At 25.7% G+C, this 12,748-nt stretch overlaps 1 long non-coding RNA gene across 1 annotated transcript; it reads left to right on the top strand.

Moving 5' to 3' along the window:
* Positions 1–7,805: 7,805 nt before the first annotated feature.
* Positions 7,806–11,305, top strand: LOC136088448 (uncharacterized). The gene is made up of 4 exons (XR_010642172.1): positions 7,806–8,269; positions 8,615–9,697; positions 10,036–10,119; positions 11,089–11,305. It is a non-coding gene; the product is annotated as an uncharacterized LOC136088448 (long non-coding RNA).
* The last annotated feature ends 1,443 nt before the right edge of the window (positions 11,306–12,748 follow it).

The following is a 12,748-nucleotide window of genomic DNA, read 5'->3' as shown; positions in this document are numbered from 1 at the left end:
CTATTCATTGTTTTCTATGACTCTTGCGCATATGTTTTTTTTGTTTGTTTGTTTGTGTAACATTTCGGTTGGATTAGATTAGATCCAGTGACGGATCCAGGAATTTTTGGTGGTGGGAGATGGGGGGGGGATGTTGAAATAATTTTGTATTTTGTATCATATTTGCATCTCCAAAAAAAAAAGAGGTCCTCCATTTCTAAAATAATTTAGGACTTTTCAGATTCTGGTGGTGGGGATGCATACCCTTATCCAACCCTCTCCTCCCCTGGATCCGTCACAGTTTAGATCGTTATCAGACGTAAGCTAAAGTTACAATCAAAAAAACAATAAAAGGAAATATAAGAAACCATTAAATATTTAAATGATGAAGTAATGTCGGAAAATGTTTGGTTTGGTCCATGTCTAGAAGTTAGCTATCTCAAGCACCAAAAAATCCTAGATCCGTCACTGACGATAAACGGACCTTTTTCATATTCAAAAAAGTTTGAGTATGAAAAACAAGTTATGAAAAGTAGTTAATAATTAACAAGTAAAAATTAATAATGAAGCAGAACAAACTTAATTGCAAAAACTTTAAAATTAAGAAGTGGTACCTCAAGAAACTAAAGTCGAAAACAAATTTGCTTAAAACTCTTTAAACGAAAATAAAGCTACTCAGAAAACCGTTCAGTTGCACAATGAAATGGCGACTATTAAAACTGATTACAATTTTGGAATCAATTCAAGGCGGAAGTCAGCAACTCAAACATATCAAACATCAATAAACTCAATTAATGAATCTTGTTGAAAATTGAAAACGATGCATTAACTGCAAGCAGCACAACCATTTGTATACTCATTAATGGATAAACTTGGACCAATTCATAAAATACTTACACAAAACAATGGTTGCTGGAAAGAATGGGGACTAGAGCAACTTGTCAAAAATTTGAAAAAATGTATCGAAAAAAATCCATTGAACTCAGAATTCAAACCAAAGATAAAATGAATAAAATATGATAAAGGAGGCAAATGTACAGTCACGTTCCTGTGAATATCAAAGCGTTGCATTCAAAAAATACAACTACGGTAATTATGCAATAATAAAAAGTGTTGGTAAACGACGGTGGATCTATTATGGTTTAATCATAAAAGCGAGACTGTATAAAAGTGCTAAACGTTTCAAGGCGTAAGCAGGTTTAAAAAAGCAAAAGGTTATGTTGCAACAGAATTAGTTATGAACACTTTGCGGGAAATTCTTGATCAAGAGGATGCTGGAAATGTAATAAAAAACATCACACACCAATTAGTCAAAATGAAAATAAAAAAATTTTGATTTTTTTAAAAATGTAGTGAACAATATTTTGACCCAGTTTATGTACCCAATATCCTTATCATGCATAAATTGCGTGGACAGTACTTCAAAGCATAATTTTTAACTTTTATTTTAAACTGTTTCAAAGATGATGGTGTTTGACAATCCATCAAAATCAAATTCTAAATTGACGACTCCAAATATACAAGGGACTCTAGACCGTATTTCACAGTTCAAATGTTACTGGATGCAAATTTATGCAGATTGTCGACATATGTATCTTTTTCCAAGACAAGCACTGTTTTTGAATTACGATGGATAACCACAAAAAAAAAAGTTTTTTTTAATGAAAAATAAAAATTTTTATATTTAAGTGATATTATTGCTTGAATGATTTTAACTATGGTAAAGCTAATTTTATCTAACTTATTTTAAAAATTAATCTATTTTGGATAGTTTGTTAGTTAGTATAAAAAAGCGTCATTAGTAACGACCATAGCAACAACACTTTTTTTTTGTAACGTCTTTATTAACTAGCTTTTCTTATGATCAACTCCATGAATACTTAAACATATTATGGTTTATTATGTCAGCTTAGTTTGCTTGGATTACTTAAAGTCCTCATACCAAATTATTTATAAGTTAACCATAAGTAACATACAACAAGCTTTGTTTGCATTCCAACTAAAGATGTATTTATAAACGTATATATTATATACATGTACATATATATATAGTAAAGGAAACAAAAAAAACAATGAACGAAATAGAAAAAGAAGATTTTATAGGATTTCGAAAAATAGTGCTGAAAACAATATTCAAACAACCAACTTGTGTAAGTACTAAAAAGCTCAAAGTTAGCCAAATTACTGAAAACAGTTACTACATTCTTTTTAACATTAAAATTCTGAAAGATATCATTGAGAAATTTTGTATATGTCTGGATTGTGAAAGTAACATGGTTATTTATGATGATTCCACACTAAGAATGGGGTTTTCTCACAAATTAATTCTTAGTTGCAAAAAATATAAATATGAGTTTAAAAGATACACCTCAAATAAACTAAATAAATAAAAATTAAAGTTAACAGGTATTGGAAACCTCACCAATAATTTTATAAATACTATTCAAAACTACTTTGGTATGGTGATTAGAGAAACTGCAAACAATAAAAATTTAAACAATTATGAAAAAGTATACCAAATGAAAAAAGGTATAAGAGCTGTTCTAAACCATTGTACTAACTTTCCAGACAAATTGCGGCTTCATGTATTATGTCCTAGAGGATTAAATTGTTGGTATAGGTGGAAGAATTGTGAAGAAGGAACTCGTAATTACAAGCCTAAAGTTAAATACTCCTATGTGAATTGATGATGTTATAAAGAAAGATTCCGATGACGTATCTGATTATTCACTTCTTAAAAAATGCATTCGTGGAGAGACACAAAATCATATGTCCAAAAAATACTTTTTTTACAAGATTTTCGCTTGAAGTGGGTGCTAATTCTGCAATACTTTATTTCAATGATGGCACATACGGTCTGAACAGAGTTTTTAAGTTTCTCATGTAAAATTTGGCATTTCAATTAAAAGATACGACGCGTTTAAAAAACATGCTTAAAAAAGATGATGTCAAAGTAGAAAAAAAGAAGAGAAAAGTTAAAAGCATTAAAATAAGGTTGGATTGATAATATAAAAGAAACTTTATCACAAAGAGCTTATTTATCTGGTGGATTTTAAATTTTTTATGCTTTTGTATTTTATTTTTTTTATTTTCTCAGAATTGCATTTTAACGATACTTAGTTTGACTTGCAACATGATAATATTGCAACATTTAGATACTTGCAACATGATAATATTGCAACATTTAGATACTTGCAACATGATAATATTGTAACATTTAGATACTTGCAACATGATAATATTGCAACATTTAGATACTTGCAATATGATAATATTGGGTCAAAAAATTTACAATTTTCAGGAGTTTTTTTAAATACCAAGATGAAGGGAATAAATGTAAACATTTAAAAAAAATACATCGATTTTTTGCTTTTTTAGTGTTTTGACATAAAGTTTTAGCCTTTTTATTTAACAAGTTTTGCATAAAGCAAAAAGTGTTAAATAAAAAGGCTAAATATTATTTGTTTCCAGAGATTTTGATTCATTCGCTTTATTTTATGGGTTGACTGACAATTGCTAAGTTTCAAACATTACTATAACTTAAAAAATCGTGTTGCAAGTGTAAGTATTAAATGCTTCATTTTCACGTAACTTTGACAATTTTCTGCTTTTTTATGAAAGATCATTTTTTGGCGATATTTACGTTGCGAGAAATATATGTGATTATTTGAAACAAATGGTGGTTTCTGATGTTTTGTTACAGTTCTGAAATCTTTTTTTTTTTTGTGGTTATCCACCTTATATGTTTGTATTTCGTTTATGTTTTTTAATGGTTGCGCCGAGAACGTGAAGACTTGAATTGGAACCAAAAAGTACTCTTGTAAACCATAACTCTATTAATTCTACTTTTTTTAAGTCTTTAATACCAAATTATTTGTTGTACCAAGTGCCAATTATTGTGCCAAACCTGGGATCCAAGCATTTCAAGACTGAACTGACAGCAGGAAATAACTTTAGCAAATTGATGAACTACGATAGGAAGTTATCAATCAAATACAATATTGTTAAAGTATCCGATTGGATTGACAACACTTTCGTACTTTACTGGTTGAAAGAAAAGGGCAGATAGTAAGAGTTTGCTAAAAACCCTGTTTAAGAAATCTTATTGAATAAAAAGGTAAAATGGCTTTACATCCTAAGAAAAAAAGCTAATGATCTTGGAACATTTTCGACAAATATTTAAGCTCTTTTATTATCTAAAACTTCCAAAGACCAAGCTTGAAAATAAATTTTGTTAAATTCAAGTCAAACTTTATTTGCTTTGGATCATTTAAACCATATTTTTGGTTTTTTATAATGCAACTTTCAATTGTAGTTGTTTATGTCTCTTTTTCTTTAAAAAGTTTTTGTATATTAAGTGTCTCATTTTTTATCAAGATATTCTTACCAAGATTCTTCATGTTTAGTTCTTACGTGGCTGGTTATTGTTGAAGCACCGCCACAGTTTATTTTGTAAGATTTAAAGCAAATTTTACACTTGCCTTCAAATTTACATAACTTTTCAAAGAATTTCCAAAAATCAATTTCTTTCGGCATCTTTAATGTGAATAAAATAAAAATTTGTTAGTAAGTTAGTTAGTAAGTAAGTTAGTAAGACAAATCGTGTAATAAACATAAATAAAAATTTAATTTTGAACAAGTATAGTAGCAGATAACATAGTTCAGTATAAGTAAATTTAACTTTACAATTTTTTAAATAACTAAAAAGTATTTGATTTATTTTGTAGAACATTGTTAGTTAAAATGAAAATATCAAACTATTTTACGTCTTACATGCTCCTACACGCATTAATAATATTTAAACAACTAAGTATCTTAATTACATCAGTTTTATTATTTATTTGCTTATTAGAATGCAATAAAAACATTTTAGAAAAAACAAAGTTTTCAAAATAACAATGATATAAGATAAACAATATAAAAAATGATAGAAATATAAGTAAATAAAAAATTATATCTTTTTAGAAAAAGCTGATACTATTACACTCACATTTTACCCGACGTTGATATCCGATTGTGTCTACCCAGTCGGCATCTCTACGTTGTTTCAACGTTGAAATTTGGTTGAAGCGTTGTTTCAACGTTGTTCAACTATGTCTCAACCTTAAAACAACGTTACGATTTAAACGTTGTTTATTTAACGTTGTTTCAACGATAAATCAACGTTGACAAAAAAACTTAAAAACAACCGTCCGTTGAATTGGTGCTTAAAGTAAAAATAGTTAAAGCGAAAAAGTAATGAAGCAATATTTTAGTATAATGTGCAAAACAGAGGGTGTTAATGTGTGAAATTTTGAATTTTGAATTTTCAAAAACGTTTTATTTAGTATTCAAATTTCTACTTGCTCTAAAGACAAAAGAAATTAAGGGCTTATTTAAGAAACTGGCGAAAATGCCACTCTAATGTTCTAGCTCTGGCAGAATCATCTTCTAGTAGTGAAGAAGAGAAAGTCGAAAAATGTAATGGCAATTCAAAATTTACACAAAATATTAGTTAAGTAGAAGAAGACAAAAATTCGGAAAGCGATTATGTGAAAGTGAAGAATTTCTTTATGATTATTTGTCTCAAAGTGACAATGATACTGTGTTTTTCTCAGAAGAAATTGAAAAAAACGATGTTTCTTTTAATCATAAACTGGCGAAATGGCAGTAAAGCACTGCTGTTCACGTGAATAAGTAAACAAGCTGTTAGCTATACTGATAGAAGAAGCCTTATGCTATCTGTAGGTATGTGTGTAAAAATTTTAAACCATTTATTAATCTAAGTTTTATATATGGTTCGAAAGAGCTTTGAGTTTGTACTAAAATGGTGAAAACTTTATGTAAAAAGAATAATTACAAAAAAAGTTATGCTCATTTAAATAACATTATTTTTTATGAAGCATTGGTTAAGAATAATGCAACTTACGTATAAAACTCGCGTTCGGCTAACGGCAGCTTTGTAGTAGAATTTTTGTTTATTTGCGCATGATTTTGCATAGTGAAATGTGCAAAACGATTTAAAAACGTTATTAAAAAAGTTTCGAATTAAAATAACAAAATATTTTTAATGATTAAAACGTAATAGTAAAATCTATTACAAAATTTTATAAAACATGCATTAAAAAAAAATCGCATATTTTTGCGATATTTACAATAATTATATAATATATATATATATATATATATATATATATATATATATATATATATATATATATATATATATATATATATATATATATTTATGGTTAAGCGATATTTACAATAGTTATATATATATATATATATATATATATATATATATATATATATATATATATATATATATATATATATTTATGGTTAAGCGATATTTACAATAGTTATATATATATATATATATATATATATATATATATATATATATATTTATGGTTAAGCGATATTTACAATAGTTATATATATATATATATATATATATATATATATATATATATATATATAATATATATATATATATATATATATGTATAAATATATATATACATATATATATATATATATATATATATATATATATATATATATATATATATATATACATATATATATATATATATATACATATATATATATATATATATATATATATATATATATATATATATATATATATATTTATGGTTAAGCGATATTTACAATAGTTATATATATATATATATATATATATATATATATATATATTTATGGTTAAGCGATATTTACAATAGTTATATATATATATATATATATATATATATATATATATATATATATATATATATATATATATATATATATGTATAAATATATATATACATATATATATATATATATGTATATATATATATATATATATATACATATATATATATATATATACATATATATATATATATATATATATATATATATATATATATATATATATATATATATATATATATATATATATATATAATATATATATATATATATATATATATATATATATATATATATATATATATATATATATATATTTATGGTTAAGGGTATATATATTTATTTTATTAAATATATAAAGACTAGATTTTCTATATATATAGCACCATATATAGATAGCACCAAGACTAGATTTTCTATAGCGTATAGGTGAAATTTAAATAACTAAAAGCCTTAGCGTTTTCGCCTCATTTTTATCGTTACTAATGAATTTCAATGAAAGATATATATACAAAAAAGATATATATACATATATAACATCGGAAAAGGCGTGACATTTTAGTGGGGGCCGAAGTAGAAAAAAACAATCATAAAACACCACATAGTTCAACTAAAAACCTACACAAAAATATCCATCTAAACAATGGAGAAGGGGGGGGGGCATATCCACCACGGCACTCCTTCATTTTCCCTTCCGTAGCCCATATATCTATCTAACTTTATATAAATTCCAACAAACCGCAATAATAAAAATAATTTTTTTACATACGCCTTTAACAAAAAATTTAGACTATAATAATTATTTTCTTTTTTGCTTAGTAATGTTTTTAACAGAATTGCAGCTTTGAAGAAAGCTTAGTTTTTGAAGCAAACAAAACTGTGACATCCATAGCTAGAAAGAGCCGATTCTTTAGTACGTAAACGATATACCTACCTCCACTGAGGTATTACTGTAGTTCAAAAAGACTAAGAACTATAATTTATAAACATTGTTATAAATAAATAATCAATAAATACATAGGTTTACCCACAGCTACTGTGATAACTTTACCCACAGCTACTGTGATGTTTTTAATGAAATTTGGCAGTGCCGTAAAAAGTCAGAGACGCACGTACCTACTATCTGCAGAAACAGCTTTTTGTATACCAGTCTCAATACCAAAATAATAGTATTGACCACCACACTTGCTTTCGACAGTAACTGATTTTGGAGCCTGAAGCAAAGTTCTTTTATCTTTCAGTGAGGATAAGAAAAAAGGAAACAGAGTACCAAAATTAGATATCGTTGATAAGTTCTCGATGGCTGAAGGCATTATGTTATTTATTATTTTTTAGTGAATTTTTGTTTAATTTTATTAGGTTTGTAAAAACGTTCAACAAAGGTTGTTTTGTGAAACTATTTTGAATTATAGAGTTTCAAAAGAGAGTGTTATATTTTCTTACTGATATAAGAAATCCCAAAACACAGTGACAAAGCCTGATTATAATAGTGAATTCATAAGCTAAATAAGTTTTATTTTTTCAGTAGCTAAATTTGTTGAAGTGGACAAGATATTAGATGACGAAAAATACACAATCATCAGAAGTGAGTTTTAATAAGTATTTTATTAAATATTTATATCATTTAGTTTCAGAGCTTTTTTTAATTTTATGTCTACGGCTTTATGTCAAAACTTATAATAACTTATAACTGTATATATTAGAACAATGGCTTGTCTACAGTTTCATTTTCATTAATATGATTATAATACATTATGAGCGAGGCTAGGCAATTTTTACAACCAGATGTTATTCCTGGTGTTAACTTGTTATTCAGATCAGGACTGATTGTTTTTTTCTTGTTATACTAACAGAAGTTTACCAGACTATATGATGCTATGAAAGGTATACCTTAATAAGATATATAAAACTTTTTTATTTTTATTTACAGCTTCTTCTATTCAATATGATGAAGCGACTGAAACTTTACTTGATGGCATTTTGTCTGACTTCTTAAAATATGCTCCATTTCAAAAAGGTGGCGGAAAAGAAAGGAAATTAGATTGATTGTTATAAATATTTACATATTTCAATAAAGAAATATTTTCTTGTTACCTACTAATATTTTGTTATCTGTGTTAATTCAACATTACCAAAAACAAATTTCAGTTATGAAAAAACGTAGGATTGAGTTGATGTTTTAAGTAAAATAAGAAAAGCTTAACTGATATAATATTTTTATTTTTAATAAAAATAAAAATACTAATGATATGGTATTAAGAATTGGTATTAATATTAATGTTTATTAGATGAAGATGTGTAAAAAATAAGTTACAAGTTATTATTTGGTCTTTAAAATTGTTTGAATGATAATTTATTATTTATTGAGGTGTTTTATTTTTTTATTTTTGTAACTTTAAAATTTTCAATCAAACTAAGTTATTGTTGTGTGATATTTTATAATAAACTTTATATCATATTTTGTATATTAGTAATGAATATTATCTATTTTTGTTCAATATTCCATATTACTCTTATGTAGTTAATTATGTTTTAGCATCCTGGGATTCTTTCATTATTTTCTTTTGATGCCTTGTGTTATTTAAACATAATATATTCAGAACTATGCAGATTAATAGAATAATAAATATATTCATAAAAATGAATTTAAAATGTAATAACTTTATAAAATAAAGAAAAACTTATCTTTGCTAATAATGTCTACTAATATTATTGTTTAGCAAGTATCATGGTTATAAAATGTCAAGATTTAGCTTGTTTAACTAGGCCTGTTAGTACACTTATATTATGGTTTCTTCGTTTTTTTATTAGTTCATATAATACTTTCAAAATCAAATATGTGGAAAGGAGCTGTTTGGAATGAAGAATTACAAGGAGAAGGAGGTGTAATTCCATCTAATTGGATTTGTAATAAAACTGTTTATTGGCCTCCAGGTACCAAAGCATTAACTGCAATAAAATGCTGAGAAGAATTGGCTTAAGTTTCCACAAATTAAAACTAAATTCTCTTCAGGTATTACATCTATATATTACAATTATTGTTTTTTAAATAATTTTGTTAGGAAGAATTATTTTGTTGATACAATATATATAACTATTTATATAACCATTCATATAACTATTTCAATTCCACAGAAAGCAAACAGGATTGTGAAAAATTTGAATTAACAACTACAAACAAAAAATGTTATAATGAGAATGTCTATTTACGAAAAAGAAAACATAAACAAAGAGAATTTCCCAAGCAGGGATTAGTTTTATGTGCTTGGATTTTATAAATTTCAATATTTATGCCTAAAAATAAAAATGTTTTAGTAATTTATACCATAAATTAGTAATTCTATTTTACAGGTTCAGTTATCAAAGATTTAGATGAAGTGTCAATGCACCTCACCTCCAGTTGTTCATTGATCAAATCTATAGGTAAATCCATAGGTAAATATATATATATATATATATATATATATATATATATATATATATATATATATATATATATATATATATATATATATATATATATATATAAGTTTAATTTTTCTGTGAGCATATATTCAGCAAGAGTGCTCGATAAATGATATCAGAGCTATATAATTGATCGTTTGACAAGATTAAATAAAAATAAAAAATACATGTATTTTTTTACCTGGTGATTGCTAAACGCATGAAACTTTTAGTAGTAAAAAATCATGTAGTTATTTTTATTTAATCTCATCAAAAAATCAATTATATATATATATATATATATATATATATATATATATATATATATATATATATATATACTAATACATAATTGTATATATACTAATACATAATTGCTCTGTTCTAAAAAGAACAGAGCAATTATGTATTAGTAGAAAATCACTTGACAAAAATTTTTTTCCATTTTAAATTGTGTTTCATCAATAAGGCTCATTATTTCTGATGAGTCTTTATTGATGAAACTCAGTGTAAATTGAAAAAAAAATTTTGTTAAGTGATTTTCTACTAATATATACCCCCCCCTCCAAAGCTGTCATATAAGCATTTAAGTTGACACATTTAGCAAGTTTTGAACTATAGTTGGCTAATTGCAAATATTGAGGACCTTTTTTTGTGTGTGTGTCTCTAGTTGGCAAAAAATGCATACAATCCCCCCCCCCCCTTCCCCATGAGAGACCACTTCGGGACGGCCCTGTCTAACATTTAAATTACCTTTTAAAAATTCAGATTTTTTTCGAAAAAATTTTAGGGCCTCCACGGATATGAAGGGCAAAGGTGGAAAAATATACTTATAAACACTAATTTATATAGCTTTGTAAATGGAATACCTTTATAAGTTGTATCACCTTTCCATTCATTATATTTTTTTCAAGTTTGCCTTTTTTGATTTTTTTTTAAATATATATTTTTTATTTACAGCTTCTTTTATTGTATTCAATGGAGCAAAAGAAACCTCGGTTAATGGAATATTGTTTGATTTTCTAAAATACGCGTCATTTCAAAAAGGTGATGGAAAAGAGAAGAAATTTGTGTAGATTTTATTCAATTATATGTAGATTATATTCAGTTATTTGTAGATCTTGTTCAATTATATGTAAATATATGTAATATTTAAATATATTTTTCAATAAAACAACTTTTGTCTCTTGCTTTAATAATACTATTTTAACTAAACTAAACTGAAAAAGTTCTAAATAGTCTAAGTATAGACTATGAGCTTTGACTATATGCTTTTCCTTTTTTTACAAAAGGCGAATTAAATTTGTAAACAAATATTATTTAACTTTTTTTTTCTTAAGTAAAGTAAATATATTTTAAATATAAATATCATTTATTTAAAAGTGTTAAGAGGAAACTAGAATACTTGTAATATAATAATTTATAATTCCTAATTTTATTTTCGATTAAAAAGGGCCTAAAGTTTTGAATAGAAAAGTGATATGACAGAAGCCTTTGAAGCATTTTTATGAAATATAATGCTTTTTATTAAACATACAGGCTCAGAAAAACATGTAGGCTCATACAAATTTTTATAAGTATTTTATAATTATTACAATGTGTTTTTGAATTATCTTTAATTTATTAGGAACTTTTGATTTGCATTTTTAATTTTTATTCCACATCTGCTTCATTATTCACTTTTTTATTCCACATTTGCTTCAGTTTTTGCCCTTTTAACAAATAGCGGACTATATTTATTAACAAAAAAAGCGGCTTCATTTTTAGTCTAATAAAATGCCGCAAGTTAGACATCTAGTTTAGGGTAAACTGACCAATTTCCGGTCACTTTGCTTTTATGTTTAAAAAATAAATGCGCTTCGCGTAATATAAACAAACAAATTTGGATTGAAATAGGTTACTTTACGGTCAATATAGTTATTAACGGTTTTTTGCATTCAATCTAGAGGTTTTTCTTTATCATGATAAATAGTTTTGCTTTTAATGCTTCATTTAATTTAACTTCCTTATGTACAATTTAAGCCCGTTTTCTCTTTAATTTTTTAAAACTCTAAAATGAATAACGCACAAAGAGAATGCTCAGAAATTAATGTTGAAGTAAGAAATTTGGTCACAAATCTTGTAATTAACGAAGGGAAAAGAGTAAAAGAAGTATCGAAACTTGTGCATAGAAGTGAGACTTTAATATGACGCCTGGTCTATCGATATATATCAAAAGATAATATTAATCCTAGTATTAGAGGTGGTTTTTGACAGCCAGGTTGTACTGAGGGAAAAAAAAAAGCAACATGAGTTAATTGAAGATAACAGAAACTATAATCTACAGGAGATAAAGGTAGAATTGGGAATTGATGTCAATGTCATTACCTAAACGTGATGGTTAAAAAATTCAACTATACATATAAAAAATTTTATTGAAAGAAAAACATGTGTTTCATGGTATTTAAACTTGACAAAGCAACAACGTTACAGAAATATCATTTATATTAATGAAATTCCGTTCAATCTTCATATGATAAGAAACCACGGATCCACGGAACAACCTCAAATCAACGTGTATTGTCATCAAGAGGCCGTAACATGACAGTGATATTAGCATTAAATTGTTTAAATATAGTCC

Source organism: Hydra vulgaris, chromosome 12 (genome assembly GCF_038396675.1).
Source record: "Hydra vulgaris chromosome 12, alternate assembly HydraT2T_AEP".
Lineage (NCBI taxonomy): Eukaryota > Metazoa > Cnidaria > Hydrozoa > Anthoathecata > Hydridae > Hydra > Hydra vulgaris.
The sequence above is the reverse complement of the archived record's forward strand: the minus strand, read 5'-3'. Positions and strand labels throughout refer to the sequence as shown.